General features: G+C 40.0%; 1 protein-coding gene across 2 annotated transcripts in view; it reads left to right on the top strand.

Annotated features, from left to right (window-relative positions):
• INPP4A (inositol polyphosphate-4-phosphatase type I A) overlaps positions 1-26,052 on the top strand; it is a 133,288-nt gene that overhangs the window by 1,551 nt on the left and 105,685 nt on the right. Inside the window, exon 2 of one of the 2 annotated variants that reach the window (XM_074149348.1) lies at positions 5,703-5,840. The exons of the other annotated variant lie outside the window; for it this stretch is intronic. The gene's annotated coding sequence lies outside the window, so the exon portion shown is untranslated. The remainder of the gene's footprint in view (positions 1-5,702; positions 5,841-26,052) is intronic. 2 annotated transcript variants of the gene reach the window in all.

The following is a 26,052-nucleotide window of genomic DNA, read 5'->3' as shown; positions in this document are numbered from 1 at the left end:
GTAGCTCTCCATCTGCAGGCTAGTATCGCTCGTTCTGCGGAAGTCTGTAGCGTTGAGCTTGGCTACTTGGGCAGTAGAGAGCTAGCTGGGGAGGTAGCTGGGTTACTTTCTAAGTTACAGGAGCAGAGGCTCTTGTGAGTTTGCATCCCCTCAAACTCTATAGCAAGGGAGATGAGGTAGCAGAACCCTGAACCACCGTTTGCTAATGCTTTTTTTTTCAAAAGCTCTTAAGTTAAAAACTTAAGGGTTTTTCCAGCTTCTGAAGCTTTTAATTCAATGGGGTACTTGCTTCTAGGAACTCGGAAAATGCAATATCTTGCCAATTTTTTCACAAGCCTCTCTGATTCTCAATGCAAATGGGAGCAAATGGGAGGAGAATATATGTATTTTTGGCAAGAACTTGAAATACAGTGTTCTTAAATTTAGAAGTTCTGGCTCTTTCCAAACTGTGAGGTGATTGTGACCTCTTTTACTCACTGTTCCCTGCTGGCAATACCAAGTTGTTACCAAATCGTGGTTTCATTGCAGTTTTCAAGTATCCATATCTAGGCTATATGCATTCTTCTTGATACATGACAACTTCGCCTGTGATTTAATTTACTTTTAATGAGCTAATTTTATCTTAATCTATAGTGGGTGGTAACTTGTAGGGATCCATGGAGAAACAAAGAACCCCGCCAAAGTGCAGCAAAGGAGGCACATTATGTTCAGAGCGTGTTTGGCTCCGTTACTGAAGACAGTGATCACACCTCTGCAGAAACTAACTTACTTCTGTCTCACTGTCAGTTGAGACAGAAGGCTGTACCCCTACTAGGGCAGTAGAATTTTCGGTCTCAAGATTTCAGATACATTGAAGGGTGAACGTCCTTATAGCCATCTCTTAGACCTGTTCAAGTCCAGTCTGGTTGCACAGGTGCTGTATTAAATGGAAGAAGTGCCTCCTGTGGAGTGAAATGACTGCTAGGAGAAATGGCTGCTCTGTTTACTGTGTGTTCTGGGCTCCTTAATCTCCATATTGTTGTATTGAAATTAGGAAGGAAAATAAGAAGGCCAAGGATCCCCTTTTGGTTCTTGTTTCCTTGTTAAGATTTAATTCAGGCTTCTGGCATGTACTTTGTTACAGAAAATTTCAATTACCTAGTTGCTAGTATATGAGATGCACCTTGAGAATATAAGAATACTTCTTGGAACCCCTTTGTAGATTACTTTGTTGAAAAAACTTCTCCATTTCTTGCCTGAATGTAGAGAGTAATTGCCTTGCTTGGAGATGAAGTTTGAAACCTCTATCTGTTGTTCTTAAGGAGAGGTAGGAGATCAAATAACGCAGGCAGCAGAGCTCTATCTTACGCAGTCTTTGCTTCTGCTTGTCACTTCCCTTCCTGTTTCTTTTCTGACAGACTGAATTTCCTCCCTATTGTTGGATTATCTACCTAAATCTCAAACAGACATCCTTTGCAGAAATGTTGTTGGAAAATGTTGTTGACCTTGGAAGAAGAAAGCTTTGGGGTGTATCTCCTCATCCACATCGGTCAGGCAGATAGGCATAGCCTCAAATGTGTTTAAATCACAACTACTGCTGCTTAACCTAATATGATAAGCTCTTTACTGTAGATGAAGTTGATTCTCCTGGTTTTCAGACAGCAGGAGGATTTTCCCTTTCCCGCTTCACAGCTACTTCCCTCTGCTACTGCTCTCCTTCCTTTGCTTCTCACCTTCCGTTCTTTGTAGTAGTCTGCTTACTGTAAGGGAAGTGTTGCCACAGATTGGCAGCGTGCGAGGCAAAATCAAAGAAGAACCAGGGCAAAGCTGGCTGAGAACAAAGCAAGGATGAGGTGAAGTAAGGAAAATAACAAGAACATTTGTAAATTAAGGACATGACTGAGAGGAGGGCGTGTGTCTTGGCTGTACAGGAGAGTGGTAGGGTCATAGCCGGTTTTTGTGGTTTGTATGGCACACAGTAAGGGAGGTGTGCATGTGATAATGGAAGGCAAACTTCCCAGACTTCCCTGGCAGTCACTGCTGTATTTTCCCTGTTTCAGAAACTGGGGTTAATGACGTTGCATCACCCAGCACAGGTGGACGTTGTGCTCCTGCTTCTGTCAGCCCGTTGAGCCAGCCACTTTTCTGCCTTGCAGATGAAAGGGGAGGTGCGAGCTGTGCAGAAATGTTAGCACTTCTTGAAAAAAAAACATTAGAAAGCTGCAGTAAAGTATATTCACTCAGCAGGAAGGCTGTCCCTGGCCGTTTATACTTCCACAGAGTATGAATTTCTTGAATTTACAATATTTTTACTAAATATGCAAGAAATAGTAAATAGGGAAGTTGATGTACCAAGGTTCATCCTAACTTAGCTAAAACCATCTTGATGAAATACGAGAGAGTAATGTAGTTTCCCCCCTTATCTCCAGGTGAGTTGAGATCTTGATCTTAGGTGGAGGCTTTCTGTGCAGCTTATAATACATCACCAGGGATTTATCTGCAGCTGAGGTTTGTGAATGTGTGTTTGTATTCACTAAAAGTACTCATTGCATAAGGCAGTGAGATATTGCTAAAACCTTGTATGAAATCAGCAAGATGTTTTGAAGAAGACACGGACATCCTAGAGCTGGCCCACTCATGAGAGTGTCACCCCTTTGATGTTCTTCTATTTCTCATAGAATCAAAGAATTGTCTAGGTTGGAAAGGGACCTTTAAGATCATCTAGTCCAGCCATCAGTGTAACTCTGATACCCGTCTTTTAAATACCTCCAGGGATAGTGCCTCAACCACTTCCCTGGGCAGCCCATTCCAATGCTTAATAACCCTTTCAGTATAAAAATTTTTCCTAATATCCAATCTGAACCTCCCCTAGCGCAACTCGAGGCCATTTCCTCTTGTCCTACCACCAGAGGCCTTGTATCTTGTCATGAAGGCCTATATCTTGTTTGTCACCAGATGCTCTGCCATGCTAACAGAGAAGCCTGTTGTGTGAGAGATGATGCTCTCTAAATACAGCTCTGTTCTTCCAGTTTTTTGCAGACAGAACAGATTTTGTGGAGGAGATGAGATGACTGAGCGAGGTGAAAGGGAGTAGCATGGGAGAAAAGGAGTGTGGATATAGAGAGGGAAAGTGAAGGGAAAAGAGTGGGGAGGATGAGAGAGTAGACGGCCCATACAGGAAAATGGAGAGAGAGTGATGGAAAATGCATCTAGTGTGTTTCTGATCTGTATTTCATGGCATTTGCCAGTGGAGCACTATAGTTCCTGCAAAAAACTGGAGGAGTTCTGAGCCTGTAGCTCCAGCTGGGGTGTGCTTGGGGAGAATGCAAAAGCAAGGGCTAGGCTCTAGAGCTGGGCTTCCCTAGCAGATGCATCCTGAACCTGAGCATATGGGAAGCAAGGGGCTGTGCCACACCAGATAAGAACCTGCAGAAAAAGGCCTGCTGTGGGGTTTGCATGCTGCTGACTCCCATTGCTAGATAAGATGCTTTAAGAGGTTGTCTGCTCTCACAAGCATTGCTATTTTTGTCTTGCTCAGGAAAATAATATGGTTTATCACCAATCTAAACTTTTACAACAGTAATTGTTCTTTCCACCATATGACTAATTATGCAAAGCATGTATGTACAGATGTTGCAGATCTTTGGAAACAGCGCACCTCGGTTCCTTGGGGCAGTTTATAGCTAAGGTACCCTTCTAACAGTGTAGCAAACTGTACAGAATTCTACAAATACAACCAGTGCCTGTGAGTGCCTCTGCACATGCTCAGTTCCTTCCTTTTTTACAAGCCTCAGCAGTCCAGACTAATTGTGCTTGAATAGCTTCTTTACATGGTGGTAGCCTGCCATATCACAGAGTTTTCTGTAACTTCCTTCCAGCTACAGAAGCACGTACAAGCAAAATGAACTGTGCTTAGAAAGAATTTGGTGCCTCAAATTTCTCCTTGCAATGAGTAGGACATGTCTCTAAGGTGGAAATTATGGCTAACAGTGGAGGCACAGAGGATACTAGACTTGCTGAGAATTTGTTCTTCCACTTGTTCTCTGTTGTTAAATCTATTGTGTTGGGGAAAGGGCAGTGCTGGGCTTACTACTAGGGTTAGGCATTGGATCTTTCTATAATTCTGGTTTGTGTTTGTTTCAAGCCTTAACCCTTGGCAGTCTGAAGCTTGGATTCAGGCTTTAGAAGAATTTTTCAATAATTGCCTAGTCTTTGAGAGTTATAATAAGACTTCAGAATTAAGTTGCTTTGTATAAGGTGTCTTAAAAATACTTGCCTGTTTGGAATCTCCTCTGTTCTTTTTCTAGCTCTTTTTCTACATTTTCTCTGTGATGACCAGTGTTAAGTGCATAGTTTTTCACAGTTTGCTAAGCCTCTAATTATTCATAGCACTCCTTCGAAAAAAAACTTGTGGTTTTTTTTCAGTGTTGCTCAGAATAAAGTAGTTATTCCTAGACCCTCCAAAGATATGTATTTTTCTTTTCTTTTTTTTTTTTTTTTTTCCTTACCCACCTGGATTTCTCTGTGCATCTTGCTGCATTTTGTCTTGCCACCAAGAGTTCTTTTGATCCTGTAGCTACTTTTTACATTCACTAGTCTGGAAATTACTGCCTCCCACAGCAGGGCAGGAGGAACGAAATGTGTGCGTGCGCTTCAGCAACTTTAGTGCAAAGTTCAGCAGCTTAATTTAAATTGTTGGTTTGACATTTCTAAAGAATGTTCACTTGATCTGGTCCATTGACTTTGCTTGGGAGGCTGTAAACTTGAACAGCAGCGTGGTAATATCTTCAGTCACCAGAGTTACTTGCCAAACTCAGTGTGCCATTTTTCTGTGATATTTTTACCATAAAGCAGTAAATATTAGTGCATTGTTACTGCTAATTCTGATAGCAGTTCTGTGAATATCAGAATTTACTGAACATTGCAGCTTTTGTTTAAAAAATGGTGTTACGTTATGTGGAACATGCTGCATATAAAATGTAAAATCTGGGATAAGTCTTCCTGTCCAGATCCAGAAGTCTGTAGAGCATCTCAAGTGCTTTGTAAGTATGGACATTATCTGCACAAGAGAATTATATTGTGGGTATTTTATCCATTCCAGTTTTTATGGGTCACTTTTCAAAGTTCAAATTTGTAGAGCATCACACAGACAGATTAGCAACAATTAGTATGAGAGCAGTAGATAATATCAGTAGAAAAGTCAATTAAGTCTAGCCATGTTTAAAAGTCAGTGTCACAGCTGAAAGCTAGGGGGTAGTGTCATGTGATGCTTAACTCCCAGCGGACTCGTGACTTGCTCTGCTGTCCAGTCGCATACTTTTAGAAACATGGATGAACCTGGTCTTTGAGGTTTTCTAGTGATCATAACTTTTGCTCCCAAAGTGTGGGTGGACCGTCTGTCATCATTTCTGGGATTGGGAAAAATGTTTGGCGCTGTTGGTTCTATGCTGAATGGAAAGCAATGCTGCCCTATACAAACAAGACAGTTTTAGGCACAAAGACAACATTTTAAACCACAAATGACCCACACTGCTGACAAAATAGCTGTCTTAAAAGAGCAATCCATGTAACCACAGTTTTGCCTCACAGATTCCAATTATGCTAAATCTTTAGTTAGATGATCTACTTTTTTGTGTTGAATTTAATGCACAGGAGGGGCCTAATCTGGGGATGAATTGTGCAGTAAAGGACGTCAGTGAGTGTAATGGCTTTATTTGTTGCAGAAATTGGAAGTTATACAGCAATCAAAGCAGGAGATAGAAGGAAGAGGAGGGCAAGGTTGTTTTCTAATTGAGAGCTGCATCCTTCCAGAGGCCTGGGACACAACCCTACCACTCCCCACAGTTCCTGTGTGGTGCAAGGCAAGTCTTTAAAAATTGTCCTTTTGCCATTGGTCAGTACATTATCTCTCAGTTTTTGGGTGTCTGATTTAAGATCTAGTTTGAGTTTTACAGAACTGCTAAGCTCTCCCAGCTATTTCTGCATATATTCTGTAAAAGACTGTATACTTCCAAAGTTGAATCATGGATGCCTCGAGCTGGACACCCCAAGGTAGTTGATATTTTATTCTTCCTGCTGAAGAAGGCTGGTTCTCCCTTGAAGTCTGTGTCCAGTATCTCTCCGGTTCCCAGACTCCTTGCACCAGTTTAGGTTGCCCCCTTGGTTTTCTTCCTTATGCTACTTGTCCATGCTCTTTGATCTGAAGCCTGGTCTGAAGGCTTCAGAGGGCCAACAGGTTCTGTTGGCCCATTTCAATGTTCAGCCAAACTGATGTTGAATGATTATTAAAAGGGACTGTTTTCCAAACCCCTTGGGCTGGAGCAGTGAGTCTGCCTGTAGGGCAGTGCATGTGCAGTAGATCAAATGTGGAAATCAGTAGTACTTGGTTTGTTGGCATTTTTGGAGATTTTAGTTGTGTGTGAATCTCTGCTGGATCTGTGTTTACTGTGACTTTTTAAAGGATTAGGATAGAAAGAAAAGACTGCCAATTTTTGGTGTGTTTAAAATTTATGCAAAACATGTTTCCTTTAGCCCTTACTATTGGCAGTAAGTGAACTGTTTTAGCTGAAACTAATGCTTATTCTTTTAAAAATCAGTCTGAGGAAAACAGCATGAAAAATTTCTGGGCACACACTTTGGGAAAATGTAAGCAACTGAAAACAGCAGTCTTTCAAGAAGTGATGGTGAGCATCCATACTTATGGGTAGCGATGCTACCATTCCCCCCTTCTGATTGCTCCTCTCTTGCTGAGAAGGAGCTTTACAAACTGTTCATTCACTTTATGTGAACCTATGTATCTCAGCTATTGTGCAGTGACAAAACAGCGTAATGTTTGGCATGCAGTGGCATGTAAGAGTTTTAAAACAATGTGGGACTAGTGATGCCATGAAAATGACTTGTCCATTAGAAAATGGGGGAAATCTTGTGTAGCAAGGAACTACTTTCAATGAAAACAGAGACTTTCCTACTCTTCCCCTTTTGGTAACAATTATGGAAATGTTGAAATGCATCTTTGGTTTGATGTATACCAAAACTCTTTTTCTCCCCAGGCAATGTACCTTTCCCCGACAACTGTGAGGAAGCATTTGTTGAGCACTAACTCAAAATGTATACGTGCTGCCATCTAAGTTGTCTGCATTACTTGGTGGTTTTTTCCTGTTAGTTTGACCCAATCTATATTTTAATAAAATTATCCTTTCCAAGAAGCATCAGTAAGTACTGTGTTTCTGCTAGAAGTACTAATGGCTATAGTAGCAGTGCCTGAGACACAGGCTTCCAACATGAGCTGTAGGTTTACTGCTTCACTTGAGCTAGGGATGGATATGGAACAAGCCTTGTTAATTCTACATCAGGTTCTCATGTAGCTTTCTATCTTTCTTTGTGACTTCTGCGTCACGGTGTCTGAAATGTTCTGTACTTAATATATTAATGGTACGTTACAGTTCTGTGTTCCCAAGAAGCTTTCCAGCTGGGAGCAAGCAATCTGTTATGACCAGAAGGTTATATACTCTATAAAATAAAGAGGGGACAGCAAAATACAGCCAGTCAAGAAATCTGTCTGAAAGCTCCTCTAGTGAGTGAATCTGCAGTGAGAGTTTTGGATGTGTGTGCTCTATTAGATTTTGAGAACATTTCAGATTAAATATCTAATTAATATATTGAAAGAACATGCCTACATAAAATACTTAGCAGTTCTGTTGTATAGCATAAGTAGCCCAGTTAGAATGGTAAATATCCAGGTGCTGTCAGAAAGGCTTGGATGTAAACTGAGCAATTGTATTAAAATCTCATAGGTAAACCAAGCATGCTACTAAAAATGGACTGGTGGGATGTAAATAAAGCCATTAGAAATCATCACAGGCTTACTGTTGGTTCTTTGTATGTGTACTGTGCTGCTTTTCAGCGGGTGCATAATACCTGTTACTTCTCAGCAGGGTAATATTGCCTTGGGAGGAGAAATGCTGGTGGAGTGGAGGCTTCTGCTCTGCTGCGTAGAAGCAGCTCAGCAATTAGACTAGCTGCTAAGCACAGGGAGACACTGAGAGCTGCTCTAAAAAGACTGTTCTCCAGTCCTAGCAGAAAGCAGGTATAGGGAGAGACAATTAGTGGGGAACAAATTATGAGGATCAGTTTTTTTTCTAGTGAGATTTCCCTTCTCAGGAAGAGCAGTGAAAACTTCTAGTGTTTTGTTATGTAAATGTCATGTCTCACATAGAGGTTTCAGAGGCGAGATACCTGGCATAGGAATAGAAATTCTTTATTTCTTTGGTTCTCTTATGTTGCCTCCTTGTTCTGTTTCCCTCCTGTTGCTCTGAAGAAATAAAAGTATGTTTTTGGCCTGGTTTCCCATACCTCAGGGTACTGCAGTTCAGAAGGTAACATGTTAGTTCTTACTCTTGGAACAGCAGAGGGCTGTTGGATTATCATCTTGCTGTAGCAGTCCGGTGTTGCTTTGAACATCTGCCTAGCTTTGGAGTGTTAAAATCCCCAGAATGTTTTTGCTTTTGGGGTATCTGCTGCTGTGTGAGGGAGGCAAGCAAACAACATAGTCTCCTCCACTGACGTGTTGTGAGCAGGATGGTTTACCTCCAGAGTTACTGGAACCTGCCTTCCCTTCCACACTGTCTGTCAGATAGGGGCTGGAGAGAGACACAGTGGTACAGTAGTTCTTCTGCAAGGATTCTCCTGAGAGCTTTCAGTCTGAGGGCAGAAATTTATTAGAAAGGTGTAAATGCACCTTTTTCTCCCTCCCATTTCCTACTTCCTTCTGCAAATTTGCTTTTGGGACAGGTACCTGGTGAGCTATATGGGTGAGGTTCATAAGAGGGGGAAGGGAAATGCTTCTTTGTAACTGGTTGTTAGAATTTGGTGAAAGGTTCTTCTAGGAGAAGCCATGGTGGTCATGTCTCAAGTAAAGTCTTGAGTAGTTCTCTCTTGAACAAAGGAGGTCATGAGGCCTAACTTTTACATGCAACAGTTGAAAAAGGGTGTCAGAGAATGTATTATCGACCTTGGGCATTTGGAAATCAGAAGAAGCCTTCAAAATCATGAGGGTGGTTGAAATAATCCTTGCCATAGACTTCATCTTTGTCTCCTGGCTTTGGGAGCTTTAGGATAGCTCCCAATCTTGATGTTCAATAATATTGAGTAAAATAGTATGCTGTGTGGTCATCTCACATTCCGCTCTTCCTGAAACCTCTCATGTCTTTAATTTTTTTGTGTTTGTGAATGGTGCTGAAGAACTAACAGGTGTCCTGCCCTCTTTAAGAGTTGACTTGTACAACATGTTTGCAAGCTCTGTTCTGATACTGACAAGGTGAAAGGTTTTGCCTTTCCTATGTGTGATACATGCTTCAGGGACCTGAGATTTTTCAGGAAAAGGCTAAGTATTGTGAGACTTGGGTAAAACAGAAGGAACAGTGATTCCTGAGGGAAAAATTGTTGGAGGTTCTACAGAATCTCTGTGTTTCTGGGTTTCTTTTGAGGCCCTTCACAGTGGTTATGAGGATGGCCAAACCCCACTTTTATATGGGCTTCTAAAGTCATCTGTATTTGTGTAATTGTATATGGTTGATTGTCTTACAGATTCATTGTGCAAAATTATGCACCAGGTGCCAGTTTGATGCTGACATCAGTATCGATATGTATTGCATCTACTTGGAAATTTTAGAAAGTGAAGAATTGGTGAAGTGCAAACAAGTCCAGTTTGTGGTATTTCCACAGCAGAGTGGTATCAGGAGCTACACAGTTTCTCAGCTGGAGGTTTTGAGCCAGGTGTTTCAGGGGAAGCATTTCATTTCAGACTGCTCCTGTAGCTAGTGCGGTGACCCTGTCATGAAGAGTGCCCTCCCAGAAGCATGCTGAGGTTCTAAGACCACAGTGTAGCCTGGTAATTTCCGTCTGGGACCTGATACTGAGAGTTATAAATTAGAATTTGTGAACAGTTTGTCTAATTTAAACTGTGATGTCTAAGGATTGGAGGAGGCAAGGAGTGGTAAAAATCCACCTATATTGTTCTCTTTTTCTGGTTTATTGTTTAGCAGATAGGTGTTGGACAGCCCATGAAGACATACGCCTCTAGGGAGGGTAATGTTATGTAGCTCTGGAAAGAGGAAAGCTTTAGTTCACCTAAAAAATGTCAAGAGCTTGGGGAATTTAAAAAAAAAAAAAAAGTTTTAGTTCCATAAATAGAAGGAAATGGGATTTTTTTTTTTGTTGGCCCCTTTTTTCTCATTGCTTGCAAATTAGGATTAGACTGAAATTGAGACCATTTGAAACATTGAAGCCATGAAGGTGGCAAGAGATATACCTGAACAGGAAGGGCACTTGCAAAGCACAATTTGAGAGGCATGGGCTGCCTGTGAAAGTTTGACAGGATTGGGAAAAGCCATGAGTTCTAGGCAAACAGACTTTAAAAGATCTTGACATTAATTTATGGGAAAGATAGGGAAACTGTAATTTATCTGTCATTATTTTTATGTTGTAGTTGGTGGGACGGAGATAATGAAAGACCCTCTGGAGTTATGATTGAAGATCATGAGAACATAACTTAGAGAACTGCAAAAAGCAGGATCTGAAAAAAAAAAACCCAACAAACAACCCAAGAAAAAAACAAGGAAGGGGAACTATGAACTCTGAGAGAACTTTGGTACCACTGAATTAACAGAATTAGTAGTCAGAAAGTGAAAGCACCCAAAAGTCTAAAAATTGGGAGATTTGCATTTCTCAGAAAGAAAATGAAAGGAGAAGCAGCCCCCTACACAATACATTTTGAAAATACTGAACTAATGCTTGAAAGGAGCACCTTCAAGGTGTGAGTTAGAAGGTCCAGTACAGAGGCTGTGTAGAATTTTTAAGTGACAAGAATTTGCTGTATTTCCAGAATCAGCCTCCTAAAGCATAACAGGAAAAAAGAAAACCTGGAAGTGAAACATGAGGTTCCCACGTTGACTACTACAGATAACTCAATCAAAGAAAACTATTAATTGCAGTCGACGCATATAGAAATAATATTTCGTTTTACGTGGTTATCCTAAAATACTCTCAGATGCTTTGATTTCAGTGATGGAGATTACTAATATAAAAACTTCTTTAATGGTTACCCTGTGGGTAGAAAGAGATATGCAAATGTAGTTCATTTCCAGAGAGGAAGAAAGATGACTTAAAAATAAAACCATGGCTGCTCAATTGACTATGTCTTCAACAAGCCATTGACACCAAGGAAATGGCTTGTTATCCTATCATCGGTGCTGTCATGATCTCATCTTTCCTGTTTCTGTCGGCTCCAAGATACATATCACTTTCTTCTCTCTCTGCCCAAATGGGCAGCTTTTTACTTCTGACCAGATGCTTGGTTAGGATAGTTTTTTTAAGGTGAGACACTTGTGGCTGTTGTGTGTTGAAGCTGGAACTTTGATGCATTACTAAAATGTTGGCTTGTAGTCCTTTCTGCCAGGTAGTTCTGAGTATTGCAGCATATTGGATATAAAGGGTTTTTTTGTTTCCTACTGAACCAAAAGAAGAGGCTGACATATCCCACAAGTAAGAAACAACTCTATCCTCCTTCAGACTAGGCAGCATGAGAGTTGGTTCTGGCGGAGGAACAGCCTCTGTCTCTGAAGAGCTGCTTCCCATCCTTCCTAAAGCATAAGACTTCCCAAGCTGTCAAATGGAAGTCGGCCCCCTTCCCCGTCCGGTCACCTGCCTCCCTGTTGACTTCTGAACAGCTGTTGCACCCCTTTACAAGGTGAGTGGGAGTGTGTTGAGGAAGGCTTTCGTTAATAGTGTTTAAATGCATTGCGCAGGTAGGTAACCATAGGGAAAAGGGGTTTTTTTGTTTGCTTTTTTTAGTGGAGATACTTTGTACTGGAGACTTGCCTTTGTCTGAGGTTATTGTTTGCAGACAGGAATGAGATGATATAATGATGCAGGATATACTTGTGTTTTCCTGTTGTGGTACATGTGGTTGGAAGTAATCTGGGTGTAGACCTGGTTTTCTTCTAAATGATGTGTTGCACAGGGCTGAGAGCAGGCACTGTGAGTAAGGTAAGGGGAAGGTAGCTGAAGGTTGAAAAGGAAGATAAAGCTACATGTTTCCTTTTTATAGTTGGGTACTCTTGTTGTTACATTTTTACATGGTTTTGGGCACTCGTTTGAATATTCTTAAATAACACTTAGTGAAGATTTGTGTGAGAAAGCACGACTGCAACCTGTTTGTGTATATAGTATGTGCCCATGTTTACCAAAATACCAGCATGGTTGATAACCCTTCTCTTCTTGTGGCAGCGCTGCTAAAACCATTTGTTGCCTTTCAGGCACGTGTCCTGCTCTTGTCCCTCTGATTTTACACTAAGAAACTTGTCCATATGCTATTCAGACCTGATATTCTGGCTCAATGCATTTCAGATGCTCAAGGAAGTCCTTTCCCAGACACCTTCTCTTCTGTCATGAAAGTGATTTCTTGGTACTGATGCGTGTGTATGACATCGCATTTAACAGATGCTTAATTCCTGTGCAACATTCAGTATTTGGTGCTAGCAGGGGTGGAAATGAGGGCAGGGTTTACACTGAAGAAGAGAAGTGGCAGTAATGACCAGTTTGGAAATCCTTGAAATGATAGACATGTTGAGCAAAGTTTGTAAGATGAGTAGTAAGGGAGTGTTGTCCTTTCTGGAGAACAGGAGGGGAATGAAACCGGAGTGGGAGGTCTGTGATGTCCCCATGAAGATGATTTTTACTGGAAAATGTGGTAGTGGGGGAGATGGTGAGAGGGACATGGAACACATTGGAAGGTTTTGGAAATGTGATACTGTCATTTGTTTGCACCGTCAGGCTGGCTGGCCTACTTTTTCTTTGAGAAGGATTTGCTAACAACTGTGTGAAGTCCCTCCAAACAGAGGTGTAGCCGCACATAGCAGCAGTCATCCCTACCTGTCGGAGCTGGAGTTTCTCTCTTCCATCTGCTTGAATCTGAAATCTGTTGCTGGCAGCAGTTTGACCTTAGGCTTTAACTGAATTTCCATATTCAGAGCGCTAGATGTTGGCTTTCAGACACAAGTTCTCTAATACAGTCACGGAAAATCTGCTGCTGTCTGCACCTTCACTTTGCTGATGCCACAGCTTTCAGTATTTTGCTCTTAATTAACTTTATACCCTGCTTTCATTTTTTGGTGCCAGAAGAATGCTTGAAGCAGTGTGAGTTTGCTCCTGGCATCGCGGTCCTGATTGCAGGCAAAGTCAAAAGGAAAGAGGAAGTGGGGGGGAGAAACACTGTTGCAGTTCGATAACACATTTAAATGATTATTGTTTTAAGGTGTGATGTATCAAAATCAGTTGTCTATATTTTAATGGAAATCTTGGTTTTTAATTTGTTGTTAATATAAAAGTATTCTGGTGTTATAAAATGTGTATGCAACACTTCAGACAGCATTGCACAAGTGTCTATTTTTAATGCTGCAGTTATAGCCTCCCTAGAACAGAGTATTTGCTTAATCATACCGTGTTGGATCTTATCTTCTTCTTTTCCCACTCATCTTTCACCCACAGTTCAAATGGCTGGCTGAATATATGTTCTTTGGATGCATTAGCATGAAATTTTGCAGATGGCCACCAGTCTTAATTCATGTGAAGCTGTGATCACAGTTTTCTAAACAGTGCCAGAGATGCTGAATTATGTTTGCAGTATTGCCAAATCTCTTTAATCAGTCTTGACTGAAAAATGATGGCATAAATCCCAGATTAGTAATGGTGCTTCAGTGAGTCATTAGCAGTGGTTGTCTAGATCTGATCGTAAAAGAGACTTTTTTAGAGACACAAATGGACCAGTGCAGGACAGAAAGGGAACTGCTATGGTATAGTTTAGGTAGAGCCATTTTTTAGGTTCTTGGGCATGTACGAGAAGAAACTTCTCACCTGCATGGTAATTTGCTCTACATAGTAATTTGTAGCTGGAATCTAGAATGCCATGCACTCTGCTGAAAACAATTTATAACTTGGTACAGGTGCTGGTTTTTTGTCGCATCAGCCGTTTGAGTTGTGGCACTAGAGCTGAGTGGAGAAATGTGACTTAGCCCAGTGAGGTGGTAATTGCACAGCTGTAGGGTTCCACTAACACCAGCTGAACAAGGCAGCCTGTGTGGCGGGGAGAAAGTGCAGTGGGCCTGGTTTGTGGGTGCACATACATTTTAGTTGTAGTGGTCAGTACTGGGAACCCTCATCTTCTTTGTCTCTCCTTTGCTGAGAATAGGAGGGGAAGGGCAGGGGCTATTTGTGCATTGAGGCAATTCAGGGGACTGCCTGTTCTGAGTGGAGACCCGCTTTCTGCCACTCACAGTGTGAACAGGTACCAGGGCAGTGTTGGGCTGTAGGCAAAGTGCACAGCAGAAATGTTTGCTACTAGACCACAATAAAAATGCTTATCCACAAGGATTTTCAAACTTGAAGTGTTATCTCCATAATGAGTATCTTGGGGGATGTTGTTGTTGTTGGTTTTAGGCTGGCTATTACCTGTGTAAGCTAATTGTCCATTGCAGAAGGCTTTTGTGCCAGCTCTGATGCAAACCAGGTCTCCCCTTACGAGCCTGAAGGTGTTTGTGAATGTCTTCTTTTTTTTTGGTTGCAGGTTTGAACTGCTGACAGGTGTTTTGAGGGCTCAGAGGAATTATGTCTTAAACAAATAGTGCATAAAGTTTGAGCAACAGCAACATATTTTCCTTCACACTCCAGGTCTTGAACTGGAAGGCCTGTTTTTAATGAAAAAAGACGCCTACAGAGAAAAAAAGCCTCTTTGTTTAGATCACCTTGGTTTCATACAAACATTAAAAGGATCATTTGCAAAGCTTCTGTCCAGAAATATTTCTTAAATGTAGAGGCTTAACTGAGCAAAGTGATTAAACTTTTTCCTTTATTCAGACTAAGAGCTTTGTTTGAAAAACGTAAAAAATTTGTCTTCTACTTGGATACTTGCTTCTACTTTTAAAGCAGTCTATTTCTGCTCACTAAACAAGAAACAGGGAAGTGAAATGTTGTGCGGTGTTTAATCCTACCTGAAAACATTTATGTGAAAAAAATTCTGTACATTTTTCTCTGGACACATGCTCAAGTTGTAAAGCTTACTATATCCTTTTTCTTACTTTTAGCGGCAATGGTGCATCACTTATTTTTCACCTCGCATTTTGTCTGGAAACTGCATAGTGATTGCTTTTATATGTGCAGACATATATTTCCTAAGATTTTTGTTTAATGTTTCACTCTTCTCGTAGCTAACAGTCTTGTTGTTAGAAATAGAATTTTGCATTTGTATGCCAAAGTTTTGAGATCAATATCAATTGAAATATCAATATTTAATTGAATCAAAGTTTCAGTGCTACCTGTGATATCACAAACTTTCCAAATTCTTTAGCAATTGTATGCTCCAGATTTTGGAGAAAAATGTTTTCTCAACTAAAATGGCAGCAAAACTTGAAATCTTAACTGGTGACAAGGGTGTTATCAATTCTGTTTTCTAACGTATCTCCAATAAATGAAAGTTCGATATTATTTTGCCTGTGTTACAGTAGTAAAAATCATCTATTTAATAAAAACTTTCAAATCACTAATTGTTAAATCAAGGTATAATGTCTTGGACAATAGAAATACTTTGTGATCTCAAGATGGAAATAATCTGTCTCTCTGGGGCTTTCTTCACAAAGTAGATGTAGGAAGCTTTCTATTTTTTATTTTCACTGCTCAAATTTATAATTATAAAACAAACAAACCAACAGTAAGTACGGCAGGGTGCTTATTTCTATTTTGTGAGGAAAATATTTGTCTGGAGAGATTTCTTTTCTTAGTTTAAATTACCATTTTCGCATATATTTTTAGAAAATTCCTGAATCTTTGTTTTTCAGATTGTGGTTTCAGATTCTCTTTGACTTTATAGTTAGTGAAAAACAAAATATTCAAGAAAAACAGTATGTTTCTGGAGTTTATATAAAAATACATTTTAGCCAGATATATTTGAGCTTGGGATGTTTACTTGATGAAGGATAAGTAAACTATTTCAGACAAAGCAAGGGGCAACATCATCTGTGTGCTAGTTAGATTCATTGTTGTTTTCTTTTGAGTGACTGTAGATCAAATAGAAGGGAAAAACTATCTTCCCATGTCTAATTAATAGATATCAATGTCTATTGTCTGCAATGATGGTGTCTACATAAAGTAAACACACATCCTGTGCTCTGGCTTTGGGACAGTTCAGTATTTCTGTGTGTTTTTATTTTGCTGTGCTGCAAAACTCCAGACTTTGTTTCAGTTGCTAAATTTGTTCAGAATATTCTCTTTCTCCCCCCCCCGACAATTCTAAATGTAATTAAATGAATTGCAGTGTATGATTATTTTTTTTTCCCTTTCTTTCATCCTTCCTCCCTTTTTAAGTAAAAAAAACAAATCCCACAAAACTAATTTAATATTTTTGAATTCCCACATCTATTTGTGGCTGCTTGCATCACAAGGGAAAAATGCGACACAGCTCATAGGAGGGTGACATAAAAGGCTATATGCGGCTGTTGACTGGTGAGAGTTCTAGTCCTTTTAGAATTTCCCAAGAAGTATAAGCACAAACATTGTAGTAGTTCTTGAGGTTTTGGGGTAGTTTTGTTGATTTTTCATTACAAGTCTGTACCTGTATTAGAATGTGCAGGCTTTCCTCTCCTTTACTAGCTCTGGTTTTGTCCAAAGTGATTGCTGACAGCAGGGATGAGCAGTATTGGGTGGGCAGAACCCAGTCTGGGACCCCCTGCCATGCAAGAGGAGACCTCTCAGCCTCATAAGGAAGCACTGTGGTACTGGGCTGAGTGTTCAGCGTTTCTCTTAGTTCTGGTCCTTAACATATCCAGCACAGGCACATGAACTTGTGCTGCATGTGGACTGTGGGTTTCTTGGATTATCATGCCGGGTGCTTTTTTAGTCAGCTGTCTCTTTTTGAACAGTTGAACGAGGCTGATAGGTGTTTTAAACATAAGTTTGGTTTTACAGAGGGATATGAAATGTATGGCAGTTGCTGATTGTTACAGTGTGATCAATAATGGTCTTGCTGTGGAAAAAGTATGTATTCTTTCCCATGCAATGGAAATGTAAGCTTTAATACAGAGAATTTTATTAATGCATGAGAAATGAAAACCAGTGCTTTCTTATTGCTTAAGGAAAATGAAGTATAAAACAGGACACAACTTGAGACAGTGAATTATTATGTTAGTTTATTTGATGGACAGAATTGTTGCTACCCTTGAAATTGGCTTTTAATGTCATTGAAACAGAAAACAATTGGTAGCTGTCTCTTGTACAGTGTATTATTCAGGAGCTCTCCAAAAACAATGAAAAGGCCAATCAAAATATTATGGGTTTTTTTCTTTTGACCTGTTGGCTGCTTTCCTCTTTGAACTTGACCTAGTAATGACAGATTTGCTTAAGATAACATTCTGGGAACCTACATTTATTACTTTTTGGCTATGAGCACAGAGAGAGCAAATAAATGAGACATCTGTAGTTGGGTTTCTGCTCAGAATAGGTGTTTTTATACACATCTGTGGGTGAGAAACATTTACAAATATACAGACTTAGATATGCATGTAAATTGCATATACGCAAAACCACCTAAATTTGGCTTTATGGCTGTACAGGTTGTGTATTCAGGTAACTAGGGACAACAAACTAGAAACTTTTGTAAGTAAGAGCAGATAGGATAAAGTTGGGTAATATTATTTGATTATTTTTTTTTCCCTTTTTTAAAGAGGAAATTCAAGTTCTGTTTTGTTGCAGGGGCAAAAATAGATTGCAGTGTGTGAATGGAGTTCATGATGATAAATACACAGACAATGAAGGCTACACAAAATCCATCCTTGTCTTTGCTTATGATACCTGCCAAGTCTTCAGCTCAGGGAGTCTTTGTTCTTGTCTCTTGTTGGTGTCATTACAAACTGCTAAAGCGAGACACTAAATCAGTCCAAACAAACTTTTTACAACCTGGATATTTTCCTCTTTATGGTCCTATTTGTCTATTCCTCTGACATCAGTGGGTTGTGGATTAGACCTGTACTTCTGTGAAAAACTTAGAGACTGGAGATGGAAAAAAAAAGCTTCTGTAAATTTTTGTAGCAGGAGAAAATTAAAATAATGCAGGAAGGAAGGAGTACTGTTATTTAAAACAGCCTCATAATTTTGTCTTGGTAGCAATTGTTACATTTGTTGCAAGTTCATTAACTGACTTCCTATTGTGGTTTGTACTGCTTGTGGTTGTTACAGGCAATTAAACCTAAAAGTCTCAAGATCAACACTCGCTTGTTTTAGGTGGAGACAGATATCATCTGTTGTACAGGAAAGGGCCACCTTCTTGTGTTAAGTCACGGTCCTGTAGCCTTACATTTCTGCCTCTGAAACCATGCAATCTAACAAAACTATACAGTGCGCATCTGACCCTTGGAGTGTGCATTTTTACCTTCACAGCTAATAATGATGAAAAGTCTTGTAGTATTTGTTTATACCCATTTTGCTGTTTATTTTGTTTTAAGTACAGTGTTTGGTTGCAGGATTTGCATTTTACCTGAATTTCTCATCTGAATGATTTTACTGTATAATAACTGCTCCTGCAAAGGTAGTGAAACTTCAAAGTGAGGAGGAGGGAAATAATTTGTAATTAATCATGTGAACAGACAGAGGACATGTCATTCACAGTTAAAAAAAAAGGTGTATTTCTTTCCTCAGTGTGCATAAATGAAAAAAAAGTCTTATAGTGGAGCACTAAAAGTAATTTTTAACTGAGCTGTTCTTCCCTCCTGGAATGTAAATGCCAAGAAGTTTGAAATAGGACAAGCAAACATCAGGAAAGATAACAAGCAACGTACAGAAACCAGAAATACTGCTAGAACTTGTAGCTCTTTGGTTTTAGATGAAAAAAGTAATTTATTTTAAACGAAATAGCATCATGTTTTGGTTCATCAACAGTGTCTCAAAAGTTTAGCTCTTGCAGATGAGATTTAGGGTGGCTGCATGTTGCTTCTTTGGGGAATAGAAAAGCCCTCCTTTAGCTTCAGTGTCTCCTTTCTACTTGCAGACCTTTGGAACTGAGAGATGATTAATTGGAAGACGAAATACAAGACTGGTAGTTAAGCGTACTTTAAGCAAAGTTAAGAGGTTTTTAGGTAACTGTTGGAAACCAGCTGAAACAGGATGTTCTTGTTTGCATCAGTATTACTGTTTTGTGAAGGCTATAAGTGCACTCGTATTTATCTGGGCTTCAACCCAGTCGTCTGCGCTCTGAGGGACATGATCCTGCTGTTGGAAGTAGGGTGGGAGTGAAGGACTGACTCATTGTTTTTTCCTGCAGGTTTTACTGGTGAAACCAGTACCATTCTGGCTTGAACAAACTTGCTTGGGCCCCTACAGGTAGGCATGTTAGAAAGTGTTGTAACAAGTAGTTGAAAAATTATGTATTAGTGGCATGAGTTCTTTCTGCTGAAGGGTTATGGGGATAACAGGTGCGAGCCAGAGGCAAATGGAGGTTGAAAACAGTGACAGATTTCAGACAGGATGTGAGGCTTGCTCTCTGAGGGCAACAGATATATTCAGAGGAACCTGGGGTCTCTGCCAAGTTAAATACTTTTTATTTTCATAATACTTTTAATTTGTGCCACTAGAATATCAAAGTCGTTTTGCTGTATTAAGCATGAAACAAGGAAACACTTGCTAAGAAGAATTTCTTAAGTAGTCTACATTTTACAGTAGAGGTTCTCCAGTTTTGCTGTCACTTTTGCTTATACCTGTCAAAAAAACCCAGAAATGTGGTCACAGATGTGTTAAGCTTTGCTGATCTCTCCTTTTGATTTGCCTTGTATGCCCATGGATTCTCTGGCATTTTTATTTTCTTTAAATCATTGCTAAATAGAATGTTTCAGCTATACACAAAGTGAAACATTCAGAGTTATGTATGGTTATTGATTAGTGCTTCCTTGCCATTTTCTAAAGGGGACAAATTTGCACAAAACACTTGAGACACTCATGATTGATAACGCATATTGGATTTCTTCTCTTCGTTTGGCAGCTGGGCTCAGAGGCACAAAACTCCTGCCTTGGGAAATTGAATTACTCCTGTGTGTCACCCAGTCCTACATATTGAAAACAGCTTAAAGTCAAGCATTGGTGCTTTTCTTGTGCTGAGCAAGTTTTAATGACATTGGTGAAGTTACTTGCAGAGTAAGGAGTTATCTATCTAGAGTCAGTGTTTTAAATAACTTCTGTTCAAGAAATTACCTATAGCCTTAGGGAAAACCAGTTTGTCCTTGATCATTTTTCAACAACAAATTGAAAGGAGTTCCTGGAGGGGGAAGGGGAAGTACTTTTGCTTGTGGATGTATGGCTATAGGCTCAGAGGACAAGAGTAATTGAGTAGATAGCACTCTGCAATGTAGCAATGCACGGGAGATGCCTGTGTCCTTTTAGGGGGAAGTCTCACGTTGGTGGTGCCCTTCTGAGAGAAAAGCACTGTCCTTATGGAAGGAACCAGCTCACTTTTTCCATGGTTGTGGAAAAGAAAAAGCAAAATTTCATTGCCAAGAGACAAAAAACATTACTAGTACTTATGACATACGGAAAATTTAGGATGGTGTCCCGTATAGACTGCCTAAAATAATGTTAAAAGTTAGGGCAGTACTCACTCTTGGTTTTATTACAGTATCTACTAGTTTTTAGTGTAGGAAACTTGTCCTAGGAAATGTATTTAATGTAACCACTTGAGAAGTCCAAAGAATCACTGATATGTCTACAGAACTATTAATTGGGAAAAATTTCTACCTTATTTATGAGGCTGTCATCTTGATAACTTTCTGATCATAGTGTTAGTGGTGGATTAGTGGCAGTGAACAGCAATCATAATTTTCATTAGAAAACCTCTGAGTAGTAAATCTTGATTTTTATCCTTGACTGACCTATCTCCTGACTGACTTCTTTGGATGTGTTACTGTTATATTCATATTTACTATGCAACAGTCTCTTGCAGGGATGGTCTTGATATGTCAAAAGGTGTTCTTCCTTTGTGGCTTCAGCAGCCCCTGATCTGCAAGTAATCTAGCTTGTCAAAGATGTATTTGGGCTGATTTTGTCTATTCAGGTCAGTGACTTCAGACTCCTTACCCTGTTACTGATGTTTAACAGCATATTGTAGTAATTTTATGCAGGCATATACTTAGCTCGCTGTAGATGTAAGGTTATTTGTCTAGTTCACTGTGGAATGAGGTTAAGCTAAGTGACTTTGCATTGTGTTTGCTGTGGTTCAGCTGATGTGTTATAACTTGTTAAACTTCAGTACTTCGATCCTGAGGTTTTATCTTTATAGCCATAAATGTAGACTATCTGATTGTGACAGGCAGGTCTTCTGAGCCCAAGAATGGCATTTCTGTCTTTTGCATCAGTGCTTTTCATGTGTCTGAGATTTGTGTTATGCTATTTTGACTCTAACCAATATTCCTTTTTTTTAAAAAAACCCCAACTATCCAACAAAAAAACCCAAAAACCCAACTGTTTTAAAAGTGTTGGTTTTATAGAATAATATTTGGATTGGATAGAAAGTACTAGTTGTATCTGCTCTTTGGCATTTGCTATTCTTGATCAGGCCCTTAATAGTCTTTTAAAAGGCATCACGCATCACATATTTTAGAAAGAATAAGCTGCGATTCACTCTGCGCCATACACAGTTAATATTACAATGTTAATACACTGAACTAAGCTTTACTTTTATTTGGTTGTTGGATTTTTTTAAAAAAGAGAACATATTTCTATGGTTAGGCCCTAGCCTGACATACTGTAGGAGTGAGTTTTTATATGCCTGTTTCAATTATCACATGCATTTTCATGTGAAGAGCAAGCTGTGGTGTTAGTAGCTCTTCACTTTCTCATGTCTCAATATGCAAGCTTGTTTCAGATGTCATGGCCCTGTTGAAGGCATTCACAATAGGCAAGTAGAAGTCATGGTCTTTCACTGGGTTAGCTGGTTCTTCCGGTCCCATGGCTAAAATACTGTGGCTGCAGGTTTCATGGGTCTTCTGTCAGTTCAAGAAGGATAGCTAGCAGCTACCTGTGACAGCTACTCTGTGTCTGCTCTTCTCCATTTCCTCTTCCTTTCCTTTCAAAAGGAGCAGAATATTTGGTTATGTCTTGTGGCAACATGGGTTCTCCTTTCTGCTACTGAACCTGGGCTAGATATTTCTGCAGTATTCCAGTCCAAGCAAATGGAAGCAGGTTTGGGTGCAGTTTCTTGCTGCCAGTACTATTCAAGCGAGGTTTAAACATTTATGAGGTTTTAAATAATCCTAGGGTGGAGGTCCTTCTAATTGAGTGCCAGCACTTGAACTTTTGTGGTTCGTATCTTCAAACTTCCTTCTGCTAAATCATGAAAGAGCAAAGATTTGCGGTGATGGTTACTTAGTTTTAGAAGTCAGACCTGAGACTTTAACCTAGTCTTAGAATGTTAACAATTGGGCATTGAAGGAAAACATTGAATATCACACAGTTTATAATTCCTGATATGCTATATAGGTCCACAGCTGCTTTAAAATTTATGACCCTGCCCCCAGCCTTGGGACAACAAAATAACAGGCTATATCTTGTCAACAGAATGCTTCTCCCAGTAGTTTCATCCTAAGGGTTTTTTCTGCCTTAATTTTCTTTGCAAACATACGTTTCCTTGGTTTGATCTTCAGTTTCTCACTGTAGTATTAAGCCAGATGTGAATGAATATGGGCCTGTGCAGTAAGATGGCTAGGTCTGTGCCTTCATACTATCATGTTAATGTATTCACTGTATTTGCTGACCTTAATCTAAAAGGATTCCAGTTTTTTAGTCTGTGTAGCTTGGTGTTCTAAGTAACATTTCTTCAAGAAATATATTAAGGGATTTCTTGTAAATACAAGAGTTACTTCTTTGGCACAAATTTTACATAGCTTAGAAAAATGCCGGGAGAAAAACATTCCTGCCTTTACTTCTAAAAATTATGCCTGCCTATATAGGCATATTTTTCAGGTAGGTAATTAGCTCTGAATGATTTTGTGGCAGCTCTGTTCTAATCATTTGAAGGGTGACAAAGCAGGTGGATTTGGCAAAATAGAGCGAAATGACTAAAAAACTAGCTGATTGATTTTGTGTTTTTACCTGTGAAGAGAGGTAAGTGCTTGATTGTGGTTCATGTGTGCGTGAGTGGGACATTTCCTTTAATCAGCCTCAAGCGTGCAAGTATTACCCTTCTTTAGCATCCATATGTAAGTCTGTATGCTGCAAAAATAGATTATATTTTGTTTGTTCAAAGTGGCAACATGATACAAATTTTCCAGGAGATTGAATGCTCTCTGGATGTTTAACTGTATTATCTCTGTCTAAAATAAGACATACCAGTTTAACTGCTTATCTGAAAAATAATTTGGGTTGATTGGGTTTTTTTATTTTTCTTTGTTTTTTCTTATTAGGGTTGTTAGCTCTCAGGCTTGAGAGATTAAGGGGAGGGAAAAAGGAGTAACAGTAATTTCCTGAATTGTCTTATTTTTGTGCTTGCAGATGATAGTAGGAGCACTCTGGGACTTGAGAGCAGTTTAGAGATTAGCTTAGAGACATCCTGCTCTGCACCAGCTGCTCCCATTGCTCTCCCAAATTGAATGCTAAGGATGGTATCCAGTGGCTCATGCCTTGCTGGGATTAATTTTAGGCTATTTTGAAAAAATGGGGCTGGTCTGCTTTGGTACACAAATTGGAGTATGTTGACTGTTACATGAGCTAAAGACAGTTTTTCATTTTGACTGGTGCTTTATTCTCCACAGTGCTGCATCTACACCACATTTGTCTTGTACTTCAGCTGTTACTGCCTTTAGTTTGTAGAAACTAGGCTGAGTCTGAAATACCATAATACTGCTCTCTATCTACCTTTTCCCCGCCTTCCTCCACTGCTCTTTGAAGTGTGAGAAAATTGACCAGTAGGAGATTTCTGATGAAAAAGGAGGATGAACAGCCCCCAAAACTTCCAAGATGTAAAGAAGTAGTCCTGTTAGTTATCCCTTCCTGCTCTATTTATCATCCTTCTGCTCAGAAAGACCCAGTACTTGGTAGCTACTCCTGATAGTATAAAAAGCAGTGTGTAGACTTAAAGAGGACAGTAAAAGGCAACTGCTTCAGGCAGCTGTATTATAAATTTCAGGGTGTTGATAGTAGAGTAACATAGGAGGCTTAAACTTTGCAGGACCGCTTTTCCTTTTTCTGTGGATGTGTGGCATCTGCAGTATTGGAGGCCAAAACTGCCATGGTACCTTTCCAGGCCTGCAGCCTATGCAGTAAAGTATCCTGTGGAGGCTCTGCACAGTGTTCTTCTGGAGTGACTGATATTTTTCTTCATGTTGGCTTTTTCTGTCAGTGCCACACAATTCTGAAAAAATGGCACTAGCGGCAATTGGCAATGCAACACTTGGAGAAAGCTGTAGTGACTATAAAGGAGTATTTCTGTAATGAGCCAAAAGCCCAGGAGTTTCAGGGATGGGTGGCCCAAAACAGCATCCAAGCTCAACGTGTCATGTGTTTTGTGTAACTGAGTTACAGCATGCTCAGGGGTCATGGAGGATTTGCGTAGCTCTGCATTGCAGCTTCAGTAGCCAAACCTTTGAGCATTGCTTAATGGCAAGCCAGGAGTTTCTGATCTGTGGTCCATGAAGCAGTGGAAACTTGAATGGTTCTACTTTCCCTTCATTCATTATTATTGCCTTTATTGCATTTAGGAGGCTAAACAAACCTTAAATTTCATGTTAAGTGGCACTCGCTTTGATGGAAGAGTTTTTTGCATGATGGTAAATGGTTAGTCCACTGAACAAGGAGAGCTTGATTGTGGGAATGACTTTTGAAGCCTCTGATAATAGAGCTGTATGGTTTAGTGTCTTAGTCCAGTTCCTGCCAGTCAGACTTGAACTTTCAGGGAGTGGTAGGTTCACATCAGAAAATGCCATTGGTCAAGATGTGATTAGGACCTTTTTCCAGACTGAAACCTGCAGAGGTCTGCACAGCTCTTCGGACACCTGTGTCAGTGGAAGAGGCCTTACTGCTGTGAATGAGCGCGGTGAAATACAACAAAGTCTTAACAGCCTTAAATCTTTTCTGCCTGAATTCAAAACAGCTGAAAAAGTTTTGGTGTTTTTTCCAGAGACTTGACAAACATTGTTTTTCTTGCCAAATAAAGCTTTCCTCATGATGCCTTCCGGGTGCTTTTGTCTCCTCTCCCTTTACTGTCACAGCTTCCCCAGGCATCTCATTTTCTTGTGTTTGCTTCTGAGCAGCCTGTCAGTCAGGTTGCTCACTCTTGTAGCTTACAAATGTGTGCCTGTGTCTTTGCCTGAATCATTCCTCTCCTGAATCTACCTCCTTGGATCTTTCTCCATCATACAGTTAACTGTGCTGTTTGACTTGCACTGACATGCTTTCCCCTAAGTTGACTTGCCATGCAGTTTTGCCATCGCTTCTCTATTTCCTGTTCTCTAAACCAGTTTGCCTCATTAGCAAGCCACCACAGCCATTAACTTCTCTCCTTTCAAGACTATGCACTAGGACCTGCTCTCAGGTTGGTATATTAACTGGAACTCATATCCTCTTGATGGTAACATCGATCTTTGCCTTGATGTGAGTCTTGATTCCCCAGCTCTGACATTTTTCTGTTTCTGTCTGTCGTCTTCTAAAAACGTCTCATACCTCACAGCCAAATTCTTCCCATCTATGTTCTATTTTGAGCTCTGCTCTTACTGGATAGTCTCCCTATTTAACTTCAGTACTTAAGCTGCTGCAGCATTTCTGTATATCTTCTGCAGATTTTTTTTATTTGTTGCTAGGCCTGATTGGGGCATATTAGCACCAGCAGACTTCATTCCATCCACGGTTTTAGAGGTGAGTGCCTTCAGAGAGGTGATTCCTGACACCTAGTTTAGCAACTTAGCTCCTCTTAGCTTAGGTGCTCTGAATCAACATCTACCGCTCTTGTTTCTGAGAAAGTAGAGGATTCAGTGCATTTTCTGACTCTTTTAGCCT

The sequence above is a fragment of the Numenius arquata genome, chromosome 1 (assembly GCF_964106895.1).
Source record: "Numenius arquata chromosome 1, bNumArq3.hap1.1, whole genome shotgun sequence".
NCBI lineage: Eukaryota > Metazoa > Chordata > Aves > Charadriiformes > Scolopacidae > Numenius > Numenius arquata.
This window is presented reverse-complemented; position numbering and strand designations above follow the sequence as displayed.